Source organism: Mobula hypostoma, chromosome X2, assembly GCF_963921235.1.
Source record: "Mobula hypostoma chromosome X2, sMobHyp1.1, whole genome shotgun sequence".
NCBI classification, from domain to species: domain Eukaryota; kingdom Metazoa; phylum Chordata; class Chondrichthyes; order Myliobatiformes; family Myliobatidae; genus Mobula; species Mobula hypostoma.
In genome coordinates this window covers 22,169,980-22,194,695 of record NC_086129.1, presented here as the reverse complement: position 1 = coordinate 22,194,695, position 24,716 = coordinate 22,169,980, and the positions used below count along the sequence as shown (strand labels likewise).

Genomic DNA, 24,716 nt, shown 5'->3' with positions numbered 1-24,716 from the left:
ATTGCTAATAATTCTAATAATAATTGCAAAGACAGAAACACCATCTGAAACCCAGTGACCAATCTTAACTCCAAGTTGAGACACATACATCCCAAACCTTGCCGTACTGCTCTCTGGGTCCACTGAGCCATCAGTAAAAATCTTCAGATAAGATCCCCATTTATTATTTAAATATTTATTTGTAATCAACACTGATGTAATTACACTGCTTCCTTTAAGCTGAAAGAGGAGGGGAATAGGTCTACTTCTGGTTCTGGAAAGAGCCAAAAAGGGACAGGTGGCAAGCAAATGTGGTCAACTATGTCTTCCTCAGTCAGTTTCAATTTCACCACCCAATTATTAACCAAATCTAAAAATGGGTATCTTTTAATTTTACTTTGGTACTCCAACTTACCCTGCAAAAGACACTTTGATGGACAGCTGTGATTGAATTCATTTAGTTTTACCCAATACTGGGGGCCCAACTGAATTCATCTTAAATGCAAAGGCACTTCTCCCATCTCCACACATAATGCCAGGACTGATGTTGTTCTAAAAGCTCCACAACAGAGTCTAAGTGCTTTGGACTGCACAGTGTCTGGTTTTCCAAGCACTGCTGTAGCAGCAGAACCATAAGTAATACAACCATAATCTATAACTGATCCAATCATAGCTAGATATATTAAGTACATAGTTTCCCACCCTGCTCCCCAGTCACATCCAGCAATACTTCTCATAACATTTAAAATTTTCTCACACTTTCCAATTGTTTTATCTATATGAACCCTCCAAGTAAGTATTCCATCAAACCAGACACCTAAAAATTTGAATACCTTGACTTTTTCTAGTGGAGAATCATATAGACATAATTCACAATCAGGAATCTTTCTTCTAAAGCCAAAAATCATGTATTTGGACTTGGAAGCAGAAATCCTGAAACCCCATTTATCAGCCCAGTTTTCAACTGATCTTAAAGCCTTTTGTACCTGCCTTAATATATACTTGATGTTTCTTCCTCTTTTCCAGATTGCACCATCATCTGCAAACAATGATTTGCCAAATCCTGTCCCTACCTGATCAAAGATATCATTTATCATGACATTAAAAAGAACTGGACTAATGACACTTCCTTGAAGGGTACCATTACAGCAACCACATACAAATCCAAGCCCACTTATATTCCCAGCCCCAAGACGAGCATCAGGTGCCTATGATTAAGCCCAACTGAAACAAGGGACAGCCGGAAGATCTGGAGTCCGAAGTCCATGGACTGGACCGTGAACCAGAATGCAGACTTCACAGACCAGACCACGACAACAGGAGGCTATTGGAGACACTTCTGACCACTTTGTCACTGCATCGGCTACTACCAAATAGTTTGTGCCCATGAATGGTCCAGCAAAATCCACATGAATCCTCTGCCAGGGCAAGTTCATCTCGGTACTGGTAAAAATGGGGAATTTGGAATTTTTGTTGCGCCATCCAACCATTTTGGGTGGCCATGTAGACCTGACACACTGTGGGGTCTTTTATGGTTTTCCTTTGGATCATCTCTGCCATAATTGAGAGACTTTCGATTTGCATTAGGGAGAATACATCAAGTGGAGTGATCTCTTATAAACTTTTCTGGTACTTCCTTTTCCAAGGGAATGGGACAATCCATCAGCATTTCCATGGTTAGTCATCCTCTTGAATTCAATCTTGTAATTGCGTCCTCCAAGAAACAGGCAAGTTTCACTGGATGATGTGGATCATAATGTGTTAGTACGGTGTCTGACGTCACCATTTTTGAAAGTCACCTCGCATTGCTTTTCCATTGCGATTTCATCTCGATCTGTAGTCATGAGTTCTAGGGGTGGAGCACATCAGCCACATTTGGCAGAAACTTGTTATAGTAATTGACAGATCCTAAAAATGACTGCAACTGTAACATGTCCGTTGGCCTTGGGGTGTCCACCACTACTTGAATTTTCTCATCACACTTAAGTAAAGCTTGTGCATCAATGGTGTGACCATAATAAGTGATGCTTGGTTTAAAGAATTCTCACTTCTTGTATCATGCTCTGAGCCCAGAATCTTGAGATTTTGGAGGTGTTCCTTGCCATCCTTACCAGTAACAATGATGTCATCCAGGTTACACTGAGTACCTGGGCAGCCTTACAGCACCTGGCCCATAGCGTTCTGTCAGAGTGCAGGTGCAGATGCTACTCCAAAAATAAGCCTGTTGTAGTGATAAAGCCCTTTGTGAGTGTTTATGGTGAAGAAACACTTTGGACCCTTCTCCCATCTCCATCTGCAAGTAGGCCTCAGCTAATTCCACTTTGCTGAAATATTTTCCTGCACAAGGATTTGCAAAGATATCCTCTGTCCTGGACAGAGGGTATTGATCTACTTTCACTCCTGGGTTGATAGTGACCTCAAAATCACCACAGATCCCGACAGACCCATTCTTCTTGCCTACTTGGACCACTGGTGTTGCCCATGGGTTCCACTCAAGTTTGGAAAGAATTCCTTCTGCGTCCATGTGATCTAGCTCACTGGCTTTGTAAAACTTGGCGTGGCATTTTCATTTAACGCTATTTTACCCTTGAGTATGTTTGAGTTTTCCAACATCATCTTTGAACACCGCTGTAGCATCATCTAGTACCTTTCTTAATTTGATTTCAGATGGTTTCATTGGAGGAGATGTGACATGCAAATAGTGGATGGGTCTCCAATAAAGTTGTAGTTGTCTCAGCCAATCATGTCCCCACAATGCAAGCCCTTTTGTTTTTACCACATACAAGCTCAATGTGACTTGCTGGTTGTATTTCACTGTTATGGATGCAACAGTGAAATACAACAGGAGTTATGTTTTCTCCCATATAAGTTGTTATTTGGATATCAGCAGGCTTCAGTTTAGTATCTCTGAAAAGCCGATGAAATTCATCTTGTGGAATGTCTGAAACAGCCAAGCCAGGGTCTAATTCCATTTTAATTAACTTGTCATTCACTTCTGGTGTAAGCCATTTTGCTTATCTCTTGTTAACTTTCACAATATAAATCTCAAGGCTACGCAGTCCTGTGTCACTCTCATCATTATCAGATTTTTTATCAACAGCATGCAGATAAGTGCTCTTTTTGAAACTGCAACTTGAATTTTTATCTTTTTCTCTTCCCTGTATGGACCATTTATTCTTGTCTACCCTACATGCTCTTTGTATGTGTCCTACTTTGTTGCATTTTCTGCAAGTTTCACCTTTCAACCTGCATTTGTTTGGTGTTTGTGAGCCCCTGCCGCAACAGTTCGCCTAGGCTCGTTTCTGTTTAGATGTTGCAATTTTGCTCACACTCACTTTCATTCCTGACTTCAACTCAATTGCATCTCTGTCTACGGTTTCCATTGAAACAGCAGTTTTCAACTGCTCTTTTAAGTGTAAGTTAGGAGCCGTTTTGAATGCTTTCTTGTAAGATTCCACAAACTAATGTGAAGAACAGTGGGATGGCTAGAGAGAGGGTAGGACAGGGATCAAGGATAGGAAAGGCAACTTGTGCCTTGAGTTGGAGGAGGCAGAGGAAGTCCTTCTGTATTCATTGATGAGAGGGGACGACGTTTGTGAGGACAGCATAGGACAGATGCTAGAAAATGTCAGCATTAAGAAAGAGGATGTTGTGAAATTTTTGAAAAACATTAAAATAGATAAGTCCCCAGGGCCAGATGGGATATACCCCAGGCTACTAAGGGAAGAGAGGGAATTTCCACACCCTTTGAGATGATCTTTGTGAACTCACTGGCTACAGGTGTAGTACTGGATAATTGGAGGATGACAAATATTATTCCTTTGTTCAAGAAAGGGAGTAGGGATAACCTTGGAATTATAAACCAGTGAGTCTTCAGTGGTAGGCAAATTATTGGAAACAGGATTTACAAGCTTTTGCAGAACCATAGTCTAATTTGGAATAGTCAGCATAGATTTGTGAGGGTCAGGTAATACCTCACAAGCCCGATCAAATTCTTTGAGGATGTGACAAACCACACTGATGAAGGCAGAGCAGTGGATGTGGTGTATATGGATTTTAGTAAGGCATTTGATAAGTTTCCCTGTAGTAGGATTATTAAGAAAATCAGCAGAATGGAAGCCAGGAAAACTTGGCTGTGTAGATACAGAATTGGCTTGCCCACAGAAGGCAGAGGGTAGTTGTAGAAGGAAAGTATTCTGCCTGGTGGTTGGTGACCAGTGGTGTTCTGCAGGGACTTGTTCTGGAACCCCTGCTCTTCGTGATTTTTATAAAAGACTTGGATGAGGAAGTGGAAGAGTAGGTTAGTAAGTTTGCAGATGACAAAGGTTGGTGGAGTTGTGGATAGTGTGAAGGGTTGTCGTGGGTCGCAACAGCACATTGACAGGATGCAGAGCTGGGCTAAGTGGCAGATGGAGTTCAACCCAGTAAAGTGCGAAGTGATTCACTCTGGAAGGTCGAATTTGAAGGCAATACAGGGTTAATGGCAGGATACTTAACAATGTGAAGGAATAAAGGAATTTTGGGGTCCACATCCATAGACCCCTTAAAATTGCTGCACAAGTTGATAATAGGGTTGTTCCGAAGGAGTAAGGTGTGTTGGCCTTCATTAGTTAAGGAATTGAGTTCAAAAGCCATGAGGTAACGTTGTAGCTTTGTAAAATCCTGGTTGGACCACTGGTTCAGTTCTGGTCGCCTCATTATCGGAAGGATGTGGAAGCATTAGAGAGGATGCAGAGGGGTTTACCAGGATGCTGTCTGGACAAGGGAATGTCTTGAGGAGAAGTTGAGCGAGCTAAGGTTTTTCTATGTGGAGCGAAGGAGAATAAGAGGTGACCTAATAGAGATGTACAAGACAAGAAGAGGCATACATCAAGCAGATAGCCAGAGACTTTTTCCCAGGGTGGAAATAGCTATTATGAAAGGGCATAATTTTTCAGGTTATTCAAGTAAAGTATAGTGGGTGTGTAGGAGGTAAGGTTATGTTCAATGATCAGTTCAGTATTGTGGTGAGCGAAGATGCCAATGCTGGTTCAGGAGCCTGATAGTTGAAGGGTATTAACTGTTCCTGAACCTGGTGGTATACGACCTAAGGCTCCTGTACCATGGATCCCGGGTGACTTAATCTTCTGAACTAATCTACCTTGAGGAACCTTGTCAAATGCTTCACTACATCTATGTAGACAACACCCATTCACTACTCCCATCAATCATCTTTGTCAATTCCTCAAAAATCTCTATCAGACTTGTCAGGCAGGATCTCCCCTGCGCGATGCCCTGCTGACTAATGTTTATGCTTTTCCAAATGCAACTGATTCTTGTCACTGAGAATTGTCTCCAAAGTACTACATTTAATGTGACCAGAATTGAATACATTGCTCCAAATAAGGTTGGACCAGCGATTTTTAAAGTTTTAAGTCCCTACTTTTATACTATATGCCTTGAGTGATAAAACCCAAAATTATTTTTGCCTTATTGAATACTTTCTGAACCTGCACTGCTACTTTCAATGATTTGTTCACACATAGCCCTGTATTTTTTTTTATCATTCCTGCAACTCTTTTAGAACAGTACTCTATGTTGCCTCTCTGCATTTTTCAACCAGAATGCATCTCCTTGAGTTCCTGCATTAAACTTCATCTGCCATGTATCTGCCAATTCCACCAGCCTAAACACATCCTGCTGCAATCTATCACTCCAAATTCAGGTCATTAATATCGATCGAGAAAGCAAGGGCACTATTCCTCATACCAGCAATTCCTGCTCCTATGCTTTATGCTTATATAAAAGTGAATATCTGAAATTATTGATTTCAGCACTACACCCTGAAGGCTCTAGTATGCCAAGTCAGAAGATGTGGTACTGTTCTTTAGGCTTATGTTGAGCAGTGTGAAAGGCCAATAGAATGGAGAAATGAAGTGTCAGAGTCTGGTTGCTTGGGGTCACCCTTGGGGACTGAACATTGGTGTTCTGCAAAGGGGTAATTAATGCATTATATGTTTGGTTTCCCCAATGCAAAGGAGTTTACACTGAACACAGTATCCTAAACTGTCAGAAGCAAATGTAAATTTCTGCTACTCTTGGATGAGATGAAGGGAGAGGGTAGGAGGGGAAGGGTTGCATCAAGAGATACCATAAGAAAAGGAATGGGTGTTGATGGGTATTTTTATACAATTGTAAGACCCTGCTGGACATTAAGAATGTAAATTATTGCAGGTCTACCCCATCAGCGAATTGCTCATTGGCTGAGAAGCTGAAGGAGCTGAACTTGGTGTGGATCGTGCTGCTGCCTGCATCAGAGAGGCGTTGGGAGGAGTTGGTGCACAAAAGCGGTGTGCAGTCTAGTATAACAGCAAGTGATCATCTCAGTCACTTTTCTTGTGATCATAAGATCCTGTTGGTCTTTGCTAATGTGGAATGCTGCAAGTCCAATTCACTGATTTATTGGCAGACTGCTAGGGAGCCGTGCAGCCTCAGGCTACGATGTTGCCTGTTTACAGCTGCCCTGTAGTGAGACGTCAGAGTCAGTGCGCTCCACCAGGAGTGTGACATGGCATTCAAGGTAGTTGCTCCCTACCTCCCCTCACCCATCGCACCCTGGGTGTTCGCTCGGCAGAAAACAAATCATATTAAGTTCGTCTACAGACTGCTACAACATTAATGGACTATTTATTTTTTTGTGTGACTGTCTCTTACTGCTATCTTGTATGTGCTATATGTGCCTTATGCTGTGTGTGACTGTTGATACTGTGTTTTACACCTTGACCCCGGAGGAACATTGTTTCGTGTATCTGTACTCGTGTATGTTTGAATGACAATTAAACTTGAAGATGAAATATGGATCAGATTGACAAAGAAAGGTTGGTCCAAATGGAGAAAGAGCAGTGGAAGTTTAGTCTAGACATTACATTTAGCATGGAACTCCAGCTGTTAATGTTACCTTTCCATGATACCACCAAACAATAACTGCTGTTTATGGATGTGATATTGTAGCTTGTCATTACAACATTAGGAGAGGTAAAAAGGAAAATGACATCTATGTGGTACAATAAATAAAGAACACGATCAATATAGTCATGAGTAAAGATCTTGGCTTGATAGGCCATGATGTAAGATCTGAATCACTTTGGATGGGGTTAAGAAACAGAAAGCAGCGCAAATCAAGAATTTGGAGGTTAATACAGTAATCATGCAGCAACTTGGTCTGCACATTTCAAATTAGTGGTGACAAGGTGTGTGTACATAGCTTATATACAATATACTGTATACAAGGTGGTTTTTTAGGTCAAATGTTGAACCATTGCGGATACAGGCTCTATTATGTCTGGTACTGAACAATGAGAAAAGGTTAATCAATAATTTTGGTGTAAAGGATCCTTTAGGGAGGAATGTCCATGATGTATGAAAAATTTATGTTGTGTTTGAATATGATGTGGTTTAGTCTGAAACTGAGATTTTAAGGGGGTCTTTGAAAGTTTGAGGGGTAAGCTGCACTCTTGGTGAATGGATTCAAGATTTCCAATTCCATCTTAAAATATTCCTTCTCTCTTAGCAGTCATATTCCAAGATTTCTCAGCCATCCATGGAGATTTCAAGGAACCCATCCTTTATTAAAAAAATATTCTGTCTGTTTATTTTTTTACGATGACAGAGTTTAGAATAGTCTTTATTTCAGGAGATTAGGTGTGAGGGAAGCAAATGGTGAGGCCTGTTCAATTCAATGGGTGGTAAGGTGCAGGTACATCTCTACCAAAGGAGGTATAAGGCACTCCTTCCCTCCACTAGCCTGCAAGTCACGTCAGGCAAGGAGTAGTACCTGCTTTGCCCCTGATCAGGTTTCCATGAAACCATGGGAGCAGGTGGTGCAAATCACAAGACCTGGTTGTAAGACCACTGACGCCAGGCAGACAATCACCGAAGAGTATGGATAACAGCAGGGGTCACCCATCTTGTAAAGACACTGCCCAGAAGAAGGCAATGGTAAACCACTTCTGTAGAAAAATTTGCCGAGAACAATCATGGTTATGGAAAAACCATGATCGGCCATGTCATACATTATGATGATATTGTTCATCTCAGTTGGCAGAATATAACTAGGGCTGGAGGTGTTGGCCTGGCTTGATATCCTTCCAATAACTTTGGAAGAGGTATGTAAAAACGAGAATTCCAAGTCCCATAAAGAAAGAAATAGAGTTTATAATAGGGAATGTGAAAATGGGGAAATTCAACAACTTTTTATCCCTGGTTCACAATTTTACTGTTATGCTGTATGTATTTTATTTAGCAGTTCTATAAGAGCAGTCTGTTCTGCTTTCAGCCTGTGTGGGTTATTGTTGAAGATAAGGGATGATGAGGAATGTGGGCCATCCAATTAGGATGGTGGAACTGGGGAAGTTTTTTTGGTAAGGGACACCAAGGTTGGTCTTGGGTTTTTTTGTTTGGCGTGAGAGGGAGAGAGAAGATGCTGGAGAGAACCAGTCATATGATACAAACTGGTGGGGAGACCCATTTGTTCGAGATGGATTGCAAGTGATGTTTGGAAGGTGGTGTGTGCTTCCACGCAGACCGAGGGCCCAGTGCATGAGTGACAGAGAGGTTCAAGATGAACTCTAACTTGTGCACATTTGACTGTTTAATTAGAATGGGCCCTTTGTTTTTCTTTCATTTCTTTACTAACTCTTTAGTTAAGTAAGATTCATAAATATAATTCCTTTAGTTGTATGCAGTGTGGTGTTTGTTAATTCTTGGTGCTGAGTTGTAACAGGGTAACAAATTAAAGAACATCCACACAAACCGGGGTTTGGGTGGGAGAGCTGTCTCAATCTCACGGGTTTGGCAGGACCAGAGTGTGTATTCCCTAGACTTACGCAGCCAAGGAAACCAGGTGGTTTCTCATCTTTATAGAAGATGTAAAGAACCTGGTGGAAATACTGGAGAACCAAAAGTCTTGTGTGGATAACAACCTGAATGAAAATAATGTTAGTTAAAACGTTTGCTGGAGAAGTTAGTGAGATTGAAAGCCATAAATCTCAAAGACGTGGTCCCACAATGTTGAAAGATGAAGCAACACACACAAAATACTGGAGGAACTCAGAGTTTTTGGATGGATGGGCTCAGGGTCAGCTGGGGTTGGCTGCTTCCAAGGTATCGGCAAGTTGACGGTGCCTGGAGGTTTATGGCAGGGAGTTTCTCCCTTTTGCCGCCCCTATCAGGGACTCGGGAGTCGATCAACTCGGGACTTTGAGACTATTTTTTTACTGTGCCTGTGGACTGTTCTTTATCAAATTATGGTATTGCTTTGCACTGCTGTAACTATATGTTATAATTATGTGGTTTTGTCAGTGTTAGTCTTTGGTCTGTCTTGTTTTCTGTGATATCAGTCTGGAGAAACATATCACTTCTTAATGCATGTATGCATTTCTAAATGACAATAAAAGAGGACTGAGTGTTCTCATAATCTAACTCAGCAGGTCAGGCAACATCTATGGAAACGAGGAAACAGTCGATGTTTCAGGCTGAGGCTCTTCCTTAGGACTGAGAAGGAAGGGGGAAGATGCCTGAATAAAAAGGTGGGGGGAGTTGAAAGAGGTTAGCTGGACTGTGTAGGTGAAGACAAGTGGCTGGTAAAGGTCAAGGGCCGGAGAAGAAAAAATCTGATAGGAGAGGAGAGTGGACCATGGGAGAAAGTGAAGGAGGAGTGGATCCAGAAAGGAAGTAGTCGGCAGATGAAAAGCAGTAAAAGGTCAGAGTGGGGAATAGGGTGGGGGGGTGGTGTCAAATTTGTTCACCGGAAGGAGAAGTTGATATTCATGCCATCGGATTGGTGGCTACCCAGACAGAATATAAGACACTATTCCTCCATCCTGAGGGTGGCCTCATCTTGGCATAAGAGGAGGCCATGGATCAACACATCGGAATGGGAATGACAACCAAAATTAAAATGTTTGGCCACTGGGAAGTCCCGCTTGTGGCAGATGGTGCGGAGGAGCTCAACGAAGCAGTCCCCCAATTTACGATGGGTCTCACCAATGTAGAAGAGACCTCATCGGGAGCACCGGACACAATAGACAACCCTGGAAGATTCACAGGTGAAGTGTTGCCTCACCCGGAAGGAATGTTTGGGGCCTTTAATGAAGGTGAGGGAGGAGGTGAATGGGCAGGTGTAGCACTTAGGCCATTTGCAGGGATAAATGCCAGGAGGGAGATTAGTGGGGAGGGATGAATGGACAAGGGAGTGACAGAGGGAGCAATCCCTGTGGAAAGTGGAGTGGGGGGTGGGAGGTAAAGATGGCGGAAGTTGCGGAGGATAATGTGTTGGATGCAGAGGCTGATGGGGTGGTAGGTAAGGACAAGAGGAACTCTATCACTGTTACAACGGCGAGAAGATGGGGTGAGCGTGGATATACTGGAAATGGAGGAGATGCAGGTGAGGGTAGCATCAATAGTAGAGGGAGAGAAACACCGTTCTCTAAAGAAGGGGGACACCTCTGATGTTCATAGAATGGAGGCAAAGAAACTGAGAAAAGAGAATAGCATTTTTACAGGAGACAGGGAAGAGGTATAGTTGAGGTAACTATGGGAATTGGTAGGTTTATAAAAGATGTCGATTGACAGTTTGTCTCCAGAGATGGAGACAGAGAGATCAAGAAAGGGGAGGGAGGTGTCAGAAATGGACCAAGTGAATTTAAGGGCAGGGTGGAAGTTAGAAGCAAAATTGATAAAATTGATGAGCTGAAAGATGAAACTATTACTGTTTGAAATACCATTTGTTAGCCTTTCCTAATTCTGTAGATTCTGGAATGGGTTCCTGCAAATTAGAACCATTCTGGACAATGCAACTGCTGCTGTCCTTCCCCCACTATGTCAAAAGAAAAGGAGGAAGAGAGAAAAGACGGATCTACTGACCTGTTAGTGTGACATCAGTGATGGAAAAATATATTGGGATCTATAAAAGATGTAATAACAGAATACTTAGAAAATAACAAGGTCCTATTAAGAGTAAATGTTGATTTATGAAAGTAAAATTGTATTTGACTAATCTATTGGAATTCTTTGAAGATACATCCAGTAGAATAGGTGAGTGGAATCATTAAATTTGGTTTTCTAAAGTCTATGGAAGAGTTTGGGCAACAGCTTGGTGAGCCTGGAATTGGAGGCAATATACTGATATGCATTGAGAAGCGATAATGGGGAAAGTAAAGAGTGGGTGTAAGCAAGTTTTTCTGGGGTTGGCAGTATCACAGTTTAAAATTTTTAACAACAATTTAGGTGTGGGGGACCAGAATCAGATTCATGTTTATTATTACTGTTGTATAACATAAAATGTGTTGTTTTCCGGCAGCTGTACAGTGCAAAACATAGACATTACCATAAATTACAAAACAAAATAAATAGTGCAAAGACGAATAATGAGGTAGTGTTCATGGACCATTCCAAAATCTAATGCAGAGTGGAGGAACATTGAGTGTGGGTCTTCAGCTTCCTGTACCAGCTCCCACAAAGAAGGTTGTTTCCTAAATTGTAAGGGTCTTTAATGACGGATGCTCCCTTCTTGAAGCACTGTCTTCTTGATGTCATATTTCCAAGCCTACTGATGAAACAAAATTAGTTTGGATTGTGAGTAGGTGGAAAATATGCAGTGCCTTCAAGGGAATGTAGGTGAGCTCAGAAAGCAACGATGTGCAATATAATACAAAAGATGTAATGTCATCCAATTCAATGCACAAGACAGATTTTTTAATGGTGATAGACTTAACATTGTTACCCATAGGGACTTGCATATACTTGTATATAAGTCTTTAATAGCTAGGAAGCCTTTGGTGAAACTGCAATTGAAATATTATGTACTTAACTAACAAAAAAGGAAGGGTGTTCTATACTTAAAGTACTCTGAGAATATGAATAGACTTGGTGTCTAAATACTGGGTTACTTTTATGTGGTTGTAGAATACTGTCTGCCCTGTGCAGTGACCTAATAAAATACATGATACTGCAAATTTTGTATTAATTTCCTACTGCTACATATTTCATCAGAATTGCTTAAAGAATAAGAGTGTTTCAAGTCTGAATATAAACCTTACAGTTGGGAAATATTGGCTTTCAAGCAGGCAATCCAGATGTTTAGTTTTAAAAAGATCTTTCCAGTTAAGATAGCTGTTCTTTGGGTTGCCTTTACGCAATTTGAACTGAGTTTCCATCGACTACAATTGCCAAAAAAAAAGGAATTGTGAAGGCCTTTTTTTTTGGTAACGTGAGGGGAGCGTATTTGCAAGCCCTGTATCCTTAAATTTAATACTGTAGGTTGAGTTTTGAGTTGAGCGATTGCGTCACTCTGATCTTTCTGACCCTGCGTCCTGCCGTTGGGAGCTCTTCGCTGCTGTGCGCGCTCGCGTCCTATGAAGAAGAATCTGGAAGCGCCGAGAAGGAGCGAAGTGAGGAGGGTAAGAGGGTTACAGTCAGGAGAGAGAGTGAATCAGCTGGGGGCATGGAGGGGTCTTCAGAGTAAATGGAAATGTTCGCCATGTGGATGGGGCTATTGCTACTGATAGGGAAAGGTGAGGTGTATGATCCCACCTTCAGAGCCACAGGGTCCCCAGAACGAGGGCCGTAAATATTTGGAGCTGCACTTAGCGCAGGAAGAGAAACGGCTTTGCAGAGTGCATGAAAATCATGTTTAGCTCACTACCGCAGACTGATTTCTAACTTGTGCTGGTTCAGCAAAGATGAGCAAGAGAGGGTGACAGAATAATCCGTGGAGGATTGAAACCAAGGAAAGGTTGGAAGACTGAGTAGAAGAGGTGGAGTGCAACTAGGCTTTGAGAGGAGCTAACTGAATATGACAAAGCAATAGAAAACCATGCCAATTAATGAATTGAGATAAACATAAGTAGGCTTGTGTGAGGAGAAAACAAAACACCACACATCAAATGTGAAATAGCTAAATACTATAAATAAAGTCACCTGGTTTGGGTCAAAGATCAACGGTATTCATCATTTATATTTACTTGTATTTGGAATTTGCTGTGGTGTGTTGGTGTGACGTGCAACAGAAAACAACATTCAACAATTATAAAGAATTATATAAAAATAAATTTAGAGGTTAAACGTACAGATATCAGAATCAGGTTTAATATCACCAGCCTATGTCGTGAAATTTGTTAACATTACGGCAGCAGTACAATGAAATGCATGGTAAATATAGAGGAAAAAACAGTTACAGTAAATATATAGATAAATATGTGTATATTAAATAGTCAAGGTAAAATAAGTAGTGCAAAAAAAAAAGAAAAAATAGTGAGGTAGTGTCCAAGGGTTCAGTGTTCATTTAGAAATCAGATGGCAAAGGGGAAGAAGTTGCTCCTGAATCACTGAGTGTGTGCCTTCAGGCTCCTGTACCTCTTATCCGACAGTAACAATGTGAAGAGGGCATGTCCTGGGTGGTGGGCGTCCTTAATGATGGGTGCCGCCGCTCCTTGAAGATTTCTTGGATACTATGGAGGCTAGTACCCATGATAGAGCTGACTAATCTTATGAGTTTCTGCAACTTACTTCAATCCTGTGCAGTGGCTCCACCATACCAGTCAGTGATGCAGCCTTTCAGAATGCTCTCCAAGATACATTTGTAGAAGTTTTTGAACATTTTAGTTGACATTTTAGTTTGTCCTTCATTCTGTCTTACCTTCTTTACAGCTGCATCAATATGTTGCATCCAGAGACATTGACACCTAGGTACTTGAAATTGCTCACTCCCTCCACTTCCGATCCCTCTGAGGATTGGTTTGTGTTCCCTTGTATTACCCTTTCTGAAGTCCACAATCTGCTCTTTCGTCTTATTGACATTGAGTACAAGGTTGTTGCTGTGACACCACTCCACTAGTTGGCGTATCTCGCTCCTGTATGCCCTTTTGTCACCACCTGAGATTCTGCCAACAATGGTTGTATCATCAGCAAATTTCTCGATGGTATTTGAGCTATATCTACCCACATGGGTATAGAGAAAGTAGAGCATTGGGCTAGGCACACATCCTTGTGGTGCACTAATGTTGATTGTCAGCAAAGAGGAGATGTTACTACCAATCCACACAGATTGTGGTCTGCTGTTTAGGAATTGTAGGAATGATGGTGTTAAATGCTGAGCTGTAGTCAATAAACCTCATCCTGACATAGGTATTTATATAATCCAGGTGATTCAAGGCCACATAGAGAGCCATTGAGATTGCATTTGCCATAGGCTTATTGTGGCGATAGGCATATTATAGTGGGTCCAGGTCCTTACTGAGACAGGTGTTGATTCTAGCCATGACCAACCTCTCAAAGCAGTTGGTTGGCACAGGTTTTTGGAGCCTTACCAGGTATTCCTTTGGGCCCTGCCACCTTGTGAGGGTTCACCCTCCTGAAAGACAGCCTGACGTCGGCCTCTGAGACAGAGATCATAAAGGTCACTGGATGCTGAAGGGATCTTTATAGCTGTGGTTTTATTCGCCCTTTCAAAGTGAGCATAAAAGGCGTTGAGCTCGTCTGGTATTGAATAAAATGTGCATAAAAACCAGTATGTATTTATAATATAAACAGAACAAGTTGAGTATACCTTATACTAAATGCTTGGGGCTGGAAGTGCTTTGGATTTTGAATTTTTCTGGTTTTCAAAGGTTCATTTATTATCCAAGTGTGTATGCAGTATACAACTCTGAGATTCTTCTTCTCCAGGTAGCCACAAAACAAAGAAAACCATGGAAGTTAGTTCAAAGAGAAACAGCAAACCCAACCCCAAATCCACCCCTCTGCACAAAAAAACAGAACAGCACTACGATCATCAAACCCCCCTCCCCTCGCACAAAATGCATCAAAAACTTTGGCCCCCAAACCCCCCCCTCCCCGAACAAAACACCACAAAAATGTTGGTGCCCAAAACCCCCTCCCCCTGCATGGAATGCAACAAGAATATCGACCCCTAAATCCCCCTCTCCTGCACAAAAAAACAAGAACATCAACCCCAAAATCCCCCTTCCCCTGCACAAGAACAGATGATGGCACCATGTAAACGTAACTTTGCTGGATCAAATAACGACAGCACAAAAAGATCATTACTTATCTTTTCACCCGTTTATTTCTTCGAGCTCAGCCGGCGAGTGAACTTGGACCCGACATCAGGGAGAGACCCTTTCTCATCTCCCCAGCGGTTCTACAAGTTCACTGCCCAATGTCAGAATTGTGAGAAGTTATTAAGGCCACCGATACAAAAGAACAATCAGTTTGATAACCATTCCGGTCAAGTCAATGGATTATTGATACAGAGAACAATCAGTTTGATAACCATTCCGGTCAAGTCAATGGATTATTGATACAGAGAACAATCAGTTTGATAACTATTCTGGTCAAGTCAATGGACTATTGATACAAAAGTACAATCAATTTGTTAGACACTCCAGCCACCTTAATTAAAGAAAAGAATGTCCTACCTGGTTTGCTGGAGCCACAACTTAATTACAAAGATAAGAACATTCGTCAAATTTGTGCTTTAATTAAGAAAGGGATGTTCTGTCTAATTTCCATCAGGTACTGCTTTTTGTCAAAATCAAAAGGTGTGAAAAGCCCAGAGACATCTTATGTGGATCTGGGCAAACTTTAATTATCTTGCTCCAAAGAAAGCAGCTGTGAGACATTATTCAAACACACACATTTTTCTATCATAGAGTTCTTTGTAAGCACTCAAACCATCTTGCAGTCACAGACATAGTCAGTACTTAATTCGTTGTTTACAGGAATCTGAGAATCCCCCATTCCCTTAAACTTTATCACAGAATATAAAAACCATAGGATTTGAAAAGTCCATAGTCTATAGTCCAAATTCATAAACACAGAACCTCAGTAACATCCTCTGACATCATTGAAAGAGACACTGCTCAAACGCAGAGACCTACCCACCGGGGCACAGTGATAAGCCACACAGACTCCTTATGAGCTATATCATTATATATTTTAACAGTAAAAAAGATTACTTACCATTAATATAATGAAGATATAATGTGTGCAAGGTAACAAAAGCAGCATAGTAGTATTGGGAGTATACCTGAATCAGCTGTTGAACAACAACAAACAACGGTAGGCTTTCAGTCTCCATCTATGAGGCCATGTTTTGATTAAAAGGTCACGGTACACTGTATTTGTATTTTATGGTGTTTTTTAGGTTTTATGTAAGGTATAAAAAACATTCGGCTTTGTAGACTTATTCTGGTGTTAGATTTTCATCAGCAACACTTTAAAAATTTAATGCTGTTGTGTACAGTATAAAAACAATCAGCATCATAGACTTGTTCTGCTGCTAGATTTTCATGATCAGCAGACGCTTTAAAAATTTAATGCCGTGTCATGTCTTAAATTTCTGCAACCAGCCTGCTGAGTATTCACAATTACTTTCAATTTTCAGTTCATGATAGATCTTTGCTTGTTTCATGATCAGTATACTGTTAAGTGACATATGTTCACTCCACTGATGAATCCACTCTATGAATACACAATCGAGATCTTCATTTTTCACTTTATGCAGTGTTTTTCTATTTTTCATTAACTTTTGTTCATCACTTCTCAGAACTGTCTGTGATGCACAGAGACCTGTGCATCACCTGGGCACCTTCCCAGCGCATGTTTAATTTTCCATTTGTAACGTCATGTCAGCGCTTTGAAAAAGATTCGAATTTTGGATTTTTTCAAAATTTGGAGTTTCAGAAAAGGGATACTGAACCTGTATTATAAAAAGTGGCTCAGAGAGTTTACTGTAGTGGCAGGGATAATAGAGAGTTATGGGAGGGTGTGTTTTTTGTTTTAATAGCCCTGTAGCGTTTTCCAGAGGGAGCTTTTGAAAAAGGCAGTTTTCATGTGTCTGCAATGATTTTGCATGCCAAAATATTGTCTATCAATAGCCCTTCCGTCCCATTCTTCCAACCCCTCGGGTCTCTCTGACCCACGTAGGCTAAACCTTAAAAGATGTTGGCCTAAAACTGAACCTAACAGAAAAATGAAGGTTCTATAGCTCTTAGAATACGAGTTAAACTTGCAATATCTATTCAAAACTACCTTTTATGTAATTTCCCACTAGTTTTTAGTGATTTCTGCACATGGAATGTAAAATCTTTCTGATACTTTACAGTTTTCTTTCTTTCACAGTAAATTCCATTTGGGATTTGCTCACTACAGGTTTCCCCCGCTATCCGAAGGTAGAGCGTTCCTATGAAACGGTTCGTAAGCCGGAATGTCGTAAAGCAAAGAAGCAATTACCATTTATTTATATGGGAAAATTTTGTGAGCGTTCGCAGACCCAAAAATAACCTGCCAAATCATGCCAAATAACACATAAAACCTAAAATAACAGTAACATATAGTAAAAGCAGGAATGATATGATAAATACACAGCCTATATAAAGTAGAAATACTTCTCTACAATCATTGCCTGCACTGTTCTCTGTAGCGAAAATCTCACGCAAACGCTGTCAGCAGAAACACGGTGCAAGCGCTCTCGGCAAAAACACTCTCTCCAGTAACCTTTAAGCTATGAAGCTGCCAAATCATACCAAATAACGCATAAAAATACACAGCCTATATAAAGTAGAAATAATGTATGTACAGTGTAGTATCACTTACCGGAATTGGGAAGACAGCGCAGAGCACACTGATGATGGTGTGTTAAGCTGAGTCGTTGGAGGTTGAGGTGGTGCAGTGGCCTCCACCCTCTGGGCAGCGAACCGATACTGATCTGCGAAGCATGCAGGGGTACAGCAGTAGCCAGGACACACCCAGCACGTCTTTAAGAAAAAAGCCAAAATAAACAAGCTAATTAATTAGGTGCCGCCCAGCACGTAAATGTCGGCCCAGATCAGAGGTGACGCAATCGGCAATCGCCTCTGATCTGGGCTGACATTTACCTGCCGGGCGGCACCTAATTAATTAGCTTGTTTATTTCGGCTATTTTTCTTAAAGATGTGCTGAGTGCCTCCCGGCTACTGCTGCATTCTCCGCGAATTGGTATCTGTCTGCGGCCCGGGGGTTGGGGTGGTGGGACACTGAGGTGTCATCCCATTATTGTCTGTTTCCATCAGGGCAGGCAGGTGATCTTCCTCTATGTCTGCCTGCCTCGATGTCAAAGATCGAGGTTTGTCGTCTGCTGCGGCTGATGTGGAAGGCTTGAAAAACGACAGTATGCTTGACTGCTAGCCTCGCGCATTTTTCTATCATACAGTTCTTTGTAAGCACTCAAACCATCTTGCAAATATGCCCTAAACTGACGTACCCTTTCAAACTTAAAGTCGTACTTTATCATTGCAGCGAAAATCTCACGCAGTTGCTTCATGTTCAGTTCCTGGACAACTTCACTTTCGGTCCGTTTGCTACTGCATTCAGTTTCGATTGTTATCTTTTCCTCTTTCAATTGCATCAGCTCTTCATCTATCAGTTCTTGGTCATGGGATGCCAAAACGTCTTCAACATCATCTTCGTCAACTTCCACAAGCCAAACTCACTTTGTCCTTGCTTTGTTCACCACGATCGAAACGCTTAATTATGTCTAGTTTTACGCTAAGTGTAACACCCTTACAAGCTCTTTTAGGCTTTTCCGATACCTTAGAACTCATCTTGCAAACGGATGCTCACAGGCAGGTGTTTTAAGCAATGCCGGCTAGAATGCAGTTCCGGGGGAGGAGCTTGGCTGCTCGGGGCACGTGCTGCCTTTTATCACGCGCTGCTTTTTTCACGTGCTGCTTTTTTTCGTAACAGTGAAAACACCCTTTGTTAGCGAAAACAGGTAACTAATGTAGGTCTTTCGTAACAGTGAGGTTTCGTAAAGTGAACGTTCGAAAAGCGTGGAACACCTGTATATCTATCAAATTTACCCAAGCAACTTTTGGCCCCACCAATACTTTTTAATTCGCCATCAATTAGAGTTAGCAATATTAGAAATAATAGTTATTGATATATTGGAGTGAAAAACTGCGGTCCCATCACAGATCATTGGGGATTACATTAACAGCCAGGCATAAGAAGTTGATTAATGTTGTAGGTATATTGCCACTGCTTCAGAATTTAATATAATTGAATTGTATATGCAGTTCTAACTTTATTACATAGTAAGAGGTACTGTCCAACAAACATTTCTAATCATCTGACCACTTACTGGATCTATCCAACATTAAGCTTATTGTTCCTTTTGTAGAACCTTGCATGTGGCCCTTGCCTTAATGACACTTCAGGCAGTGGAAATTTGCTCTGACAGAATCACAAATAATTGTGCAAAAAAAATGAGAAAGAATAAAATTAGCTCTCATGAATTTTTGTAGAGAGAGAGGGGGAAGTAAATTAATAAATACTTCATTTTATTCAAATTGTTTCTGGATGTCTCAGCAGATGATGCAGCTCCGTGTAATGGGGAATCACAATGCGGATCATTTTCTCAGAATACAACCTCCTATCCCCTAATACAGGAGTTGCACATATTGAAGTTCCTTTGGAAGTTCATGTACACTATATTGTAGATACTTCCTTTAGTTATAAGTTTCTTCAGAAAGCTTCCAGTAAAATACTTTTAAAGTATAATTACTGTTGATTGGATGAAGGCATTGCAGCTAATTATGGTACAGCAAGTGCAGTAATATTTTTAATAATCTTGCTCGAAATGGTGTACGTTATTGTATCTTTTAAATTCATCTGAGAAGTTGGATCTGCATGGATTATCATATTTGTAAAATATTTATTTTCTTCTGGGAAAGGTAGCACTGAATATGACATGCAACACACACAAAATGCTGGAGGAACTCAGGAAAAGAGTACAGTCGATATTTTAGGCTGAGACCCTTCAGCAGAACTGGAGAAAAAAAGATGAGGAGTCAGAGTTAGAAGGGAGGGAGGGGAGGAAGAAACACAAGGTGATAGGTGAAACTGGGAGTGGGGAGGGGGTGAAGTAAAGAGCTGGGAAATTGGTGAAAGAAATACAGGGCTGGAGAAGGGGGAATCTAATAGGAGAGGACAGAAGGCCATGGAAGAAAGAAAAAGAGGGAGGAGCACCAAAGAGAGGCAATGGGCAGGCAAAGGGATGAGGTGAGAGAGAGAAAAGGGGATGGGGAATAGAGAAAGAGGGGGCCATTACTGGAAGTTTGAGAAATCAATGTTCATTTCATCACGTTGGAGGCTACCCAGATGGATTATAAGGTGTTGCTCCTCCAACCTGAGTGTGGCTTTGTTGCGACATTAAAGGAGGCCATGGATGGACATATCGAAATGGGAATGGGAAGTGGAATTAAAATGGGTGGCCATTGGGAGATCCCGCTTATTCTGACGGACGGAGTGTAGGTGCTCAGTGAAGCGGTCTCCCAATCTTCGTCGGGTCTCACCGATATACAAGGAGCACCAGATACAATAGGTGAAGCGTTGCTTCACCTGGAAGGACTGTTTGGGGCCCTGAATTTGAAGTGAGGGAGGAGGTGTAGCACTTGTTCCGCTTGCAAAGATAAGTGTCAGGAGGGAGATCAGTGAGGAGGGATGAATGGACAAGGAGTCGCATCGGGAGTGATCCCTGCAGAAAGTGGGGTGGAGGAGGGGGAGAAGATGTGCTTGGTGGTGGGATCCTGTTACAGGTTGGAGGAGCAACACCTTATATTCCATCTGGGTAGCCTCCAACATGATGGCATGAACATTGATTTCTCGAGCTTCCAGTAATTGCAACCCTCCCCATTTCTTTATTACCCATCCCCTTTTTGCTCTCACCTTATCTCCTTGCCTGCCTGTTGTCTCCCTCTCGTGCTCCTCCCCCTTTTTTCTTTCTTCCATGTCCTTCTGTCCTCTCCTATTAGATTCCCTCTTCTCCAGCCCTTTATCTCTTTCACCAGTCAACTTCCCAGCTCTTTACTTCATCCCTCCCGCCTTCCAGTTTCACCTATCACCTTGTGTTTCTTTCTCTGACACTGACACTGACAATTTCTAACACTGACTGCTCATCTTTTTTTCTCCAGTCCTGCTGAAGGGTCTCGGCCCAAAACGTTGACTGTTTACTCTTTTCTGTACATGCTGCTTGGCCTACTGAACTCCTCCAGCATTTTGTGTGTTGCTCGGATTTCCAGCATCTGCAGATTTTCTTTTGTTTGTAAGTGAATATGACAAGTTCCCCTGTAGGCTAAGAAGGGAAGGGAAATACAGAACCTCTAGTGCAGGGGTAGGCACTTGGACACTAGATTATTTCTTCATTGGGCAAGCTGGGAAATCAGTTTGTCTCATTTTCCTAGAAAATGTTGCTGTGAAGAAGGTGGCAAATATCAGGCGACATTACGAGATCTGCCATAGTGGAAATTTTAACAAGTTTACTGGGCAAGCATTTCTTGTGGACATTACATCTCATTTAAATAACTTGAATTTACGACTTCAAGGAAAAAAATCAGCTGATACATGAGATGTATGGTCATATTGTGGCCTTTGAAAGAAAACTGCAATTGTGGGAGTACAGTACCAGCTTCAAAAAGGAAATTGTGCACATTTTCCCACTTCTCAAAAAAGTAAAGCATAAGATCCAGGCATTTTTGTGAATATGGTCCAAGAATTGAGAAAAGAGTTTTCATCTCGTTTTGCTGATTTTTGCTTGCATGCAAATGAGTTCAAGCTGTTTGCTACTCCATTTGATGTGGAAGTGGACACTGCATCAGAAATTTTTCAAATGGAAATGATTGAGATGCAGTGTGATGACATATTGAGGTCGAAATTTCATTCTGAAGATGTGTCAGTGCTCGACTTCTATAGAAATATATTCATCCAAGTGGGAAGTATCCTAACTTAGTAGACCATGCAAAAAAGATAGCATCATTGTTTGGCAGCACTTATCTGCGTGAGCAATTATTTTCAAAAATGAAGCACACCAAGAACCGTTTGAGAACAAGATTGACTGATGCCCATCTGGATAATGTCTTGCTCTTGGCATCAACAAAACTGACACCCAATATTGAGAAGCTTTCAAGCAACAAACAACATCAAGTTTCACATTGATTTATCGACTGTTTGCATTAAAATTTTCTTTTTTATTATACTTAATTTACCACCATTCAGTGCATCATGTTCATACGTGTAAGGGGTTTCTTCTTTTATGTTACTGCTGAGGCTAATAAAATGGCTTCTTTGTTATGTTATAATAAATGGCTTATCTGTAATGTTAACTGCTGATTTAACGGTAGCAGCTTGTTTGGGTTATAATTACTGATAACAGGAATTGTATTCATTTGCTAACCAATTGGGATAGATGTTATTCTTTCTTGTGTGTCTTTAAGCTATTGTTTTCGCGGGCTTTTGGGTAGAGGCGCAATGGGGACAGAGAGAGGAGACGCGATGCTGTAAGCTGGGTGAGGATGGGACCCAAGAGGGAGTCCAAGGCCCAGGGTTTTCTGGAGGAGAACCAAAGAGGAAGGACATGCTGGACGCGCTCTGGTCGACCACCGTGGTTGGTCCCAGGCGGCGGGTCGAGGAGGAAGGAGGATCAGCAAAAGGGAATCCGTGAGCTCCAACGGTTGTGCACGAAATGGTTGAACTGTGATAAGTTTGGCGCCTTTTACTTCCCTTTTATGTTGTATCTCTATTAATTACATAGTTCTAGTGAGATCTATAAAGTGTAATTTGTAAACCGTACATTGTGTGCTGTCTGTTATTTGGCGGGGTGGGGTACATCACGCGGCATCCACACAAACTTGATTACCCAGTTTGGCGGGGCCGAAGGCTGCTTCCCCTAGATGAAAGCAAGCTGAGCGAGCCTGAGGCTTACCAGGGGGCTACATACGTTTTATGTTTAAAGATTCTTTGTGTCCTTTTAATAGATTCAAAAGATGCCTTGATTGAAATAAATTGCAACTAAACTGAGTTCTTTGATTACTAGTTGGCATCCTTGGTTAAACACAAATGATTTTCTAGCATGCGTTATTCATTAATTTGAGGCAAAACATAGATGTATTTAAATGGATAATTCCCATATTTCAAGTTTTTTTATGGCATTTATCTGGCCTACCGTCCACTCATTAATATGCGATCCGGCCCACAGAGGCAAAATGGTTGCTGACCCCTGCTCTGGTGCATCATCAAACTGACAATCTCGATGATGCATTGAAATCTATGGATTTGTACTATTGAATTTATATGGTAAAGGTTTCATTTAATTCACAGTTAACATGGTTGTCCAATTTTTAAAACAAAATTTGTGTTTTCTGGATATTGTTTTGCTTTCTGTGCCACAATATCTATGGCCAAGGGAATAGATTTAATGCTTATTCCTAGATTTGTTCGTTTATTCATGCATAAGATGTACATGTCACTCACACAGCTGTCATTTTTATTAGGTACTCCATACTTCAACTGAACTGAAACATTGATCACATATGACCAAAACAAGGTAAAGATGAAGGATTTCCTTCCCTGAAGGACACAACTAAACCAGGAGGTTTCTTAATAAGCATATATAGCTTCACAGTTGCTATGACTAGGCCTTTTTGCTAATGTGTATTATTAAATGAAAACTCATCTGTAAAAACAAGCAGTCTGGCGATGTCTTCCTTTTATTTCTGCTGCATTGCACTATGTTTGCAATGGGCTGAAAAAAATCACTTCTAAAGGATTACCTTCTGTGTCTTCCTACTACAATGAAAACTAGTTTCTTTTTGTCAGGATACCTTTAACTGTAAGGTTTTAGTTTACAGTTGCAAGAAAAGGTTTGTGAACCCTTTGCAATTACCTGGTTTTCTGCATTAATTGCTCATAAAATGTGGTCTGATCTTCATCTAAGTCACAATAATATACAAACAGTCTGCCTAAAATAATTGTATTACTACTCGTCATTACTGAATACACCATTTAAACAATCACACTCTCGGTTCAGAAAAGTATGTGAACCTCTGGGGTAATGCCTTCTACAAAAACTGTTTGGAGTCAGGTGTTCCAATCAATGAGATGAGATTGGAGGTTTGGGTTGTAGAGGTGCCCTGCCCTTTAAAAAAGACCAAGTCAGGTTACTGACAGAGCCGGCTCTTCTCAAGAAGAATCTGTTTATGTGCATCATGCCTCGATCAAAACAACTTTCAGAGGACCTTAGACGAAGAAGAATTGTAGAGATGCATGAAGCAGGAAAAGGCTACAAAGGCATTTCTAAAGACCTGAGTGTTCATCAGTCCACAGTAAGAGAAATTGTCTACAAATGGAGGAAATTCAGCACTGTTGCTACTCTTCCTAGGAGTGGGTGTACTACAGAGATCACACAAAGAGCACAATGTGCAGTGCTGAAGAAGATGAAAAAAATCCAAGGGTAACAGCAAAAGGCCTGCAAAAAAAACTAAGGTCTCTGTTCATGTGTCCACTATAAGAAAAGCGCTGAACAAGAATGGTATTCCTGGAAGGACACCATGGAGAAAAGCATTGCTCTCCAAAAAAAAAATTGCTTTACGTCTTAAGTTTGCAAACACAACCTGGATATTCCACAATGCTTCTGGGACAATTCTGTGGACAGATGAGACAAAAGTTGGACTTTTTGGCAGAAATGCACACTGCTATGTTTGAAGGAAAAAGGGCACTGCACACCAACACGAAAACCTCATCCCCAACTGTGAAGCATGGCGGAAGGAGCTTCATGGTTTGGGGCTGCTTTGCTGCCTCAGGGCCCGGACAGCTTGCAATCATTGAGGGAACAATGAATTCAAAATTGTATCAAGACATTTTACAGGAGAATGTCAGGGTGGCAG

At 41.3% G+C, this 24,716-nt stretch overlaps 1 protein-coding gene across 6 annotated transcripts in view; it reads left to right on the top strand.

Annotated features, from left to right (window-relative positions):
- fam118b (family with sequence similarity 118 member B) overlaps positions 1 to 24,716 on the top strand; it is a 63,780-nt gene that overhangs the window by 3,166 nt on the left and 35,898 nt on the right. For 2 of the 6 annotated variants that reach the window (XM_063038599.1, XM_063038604.1), the window contains exons 1-2: positions 12,337 to 12,416; positions 23,325 to 23,377. The gene's annotated coding sequence lies outside the window, so the exon portion shown is untranslated. Of the gene's footprint in view, positions 1 to 6,291; positions 6,309 to 12,331; positions 12,417 to 23,324; positions 23,378 to 24,716 lie in introns of those variants that run through there. The other 4 variants (XM_063038601.1, XM_063038602.1, XM_063038600.1 and 1 more) reach the window with 4 other exon arrangements.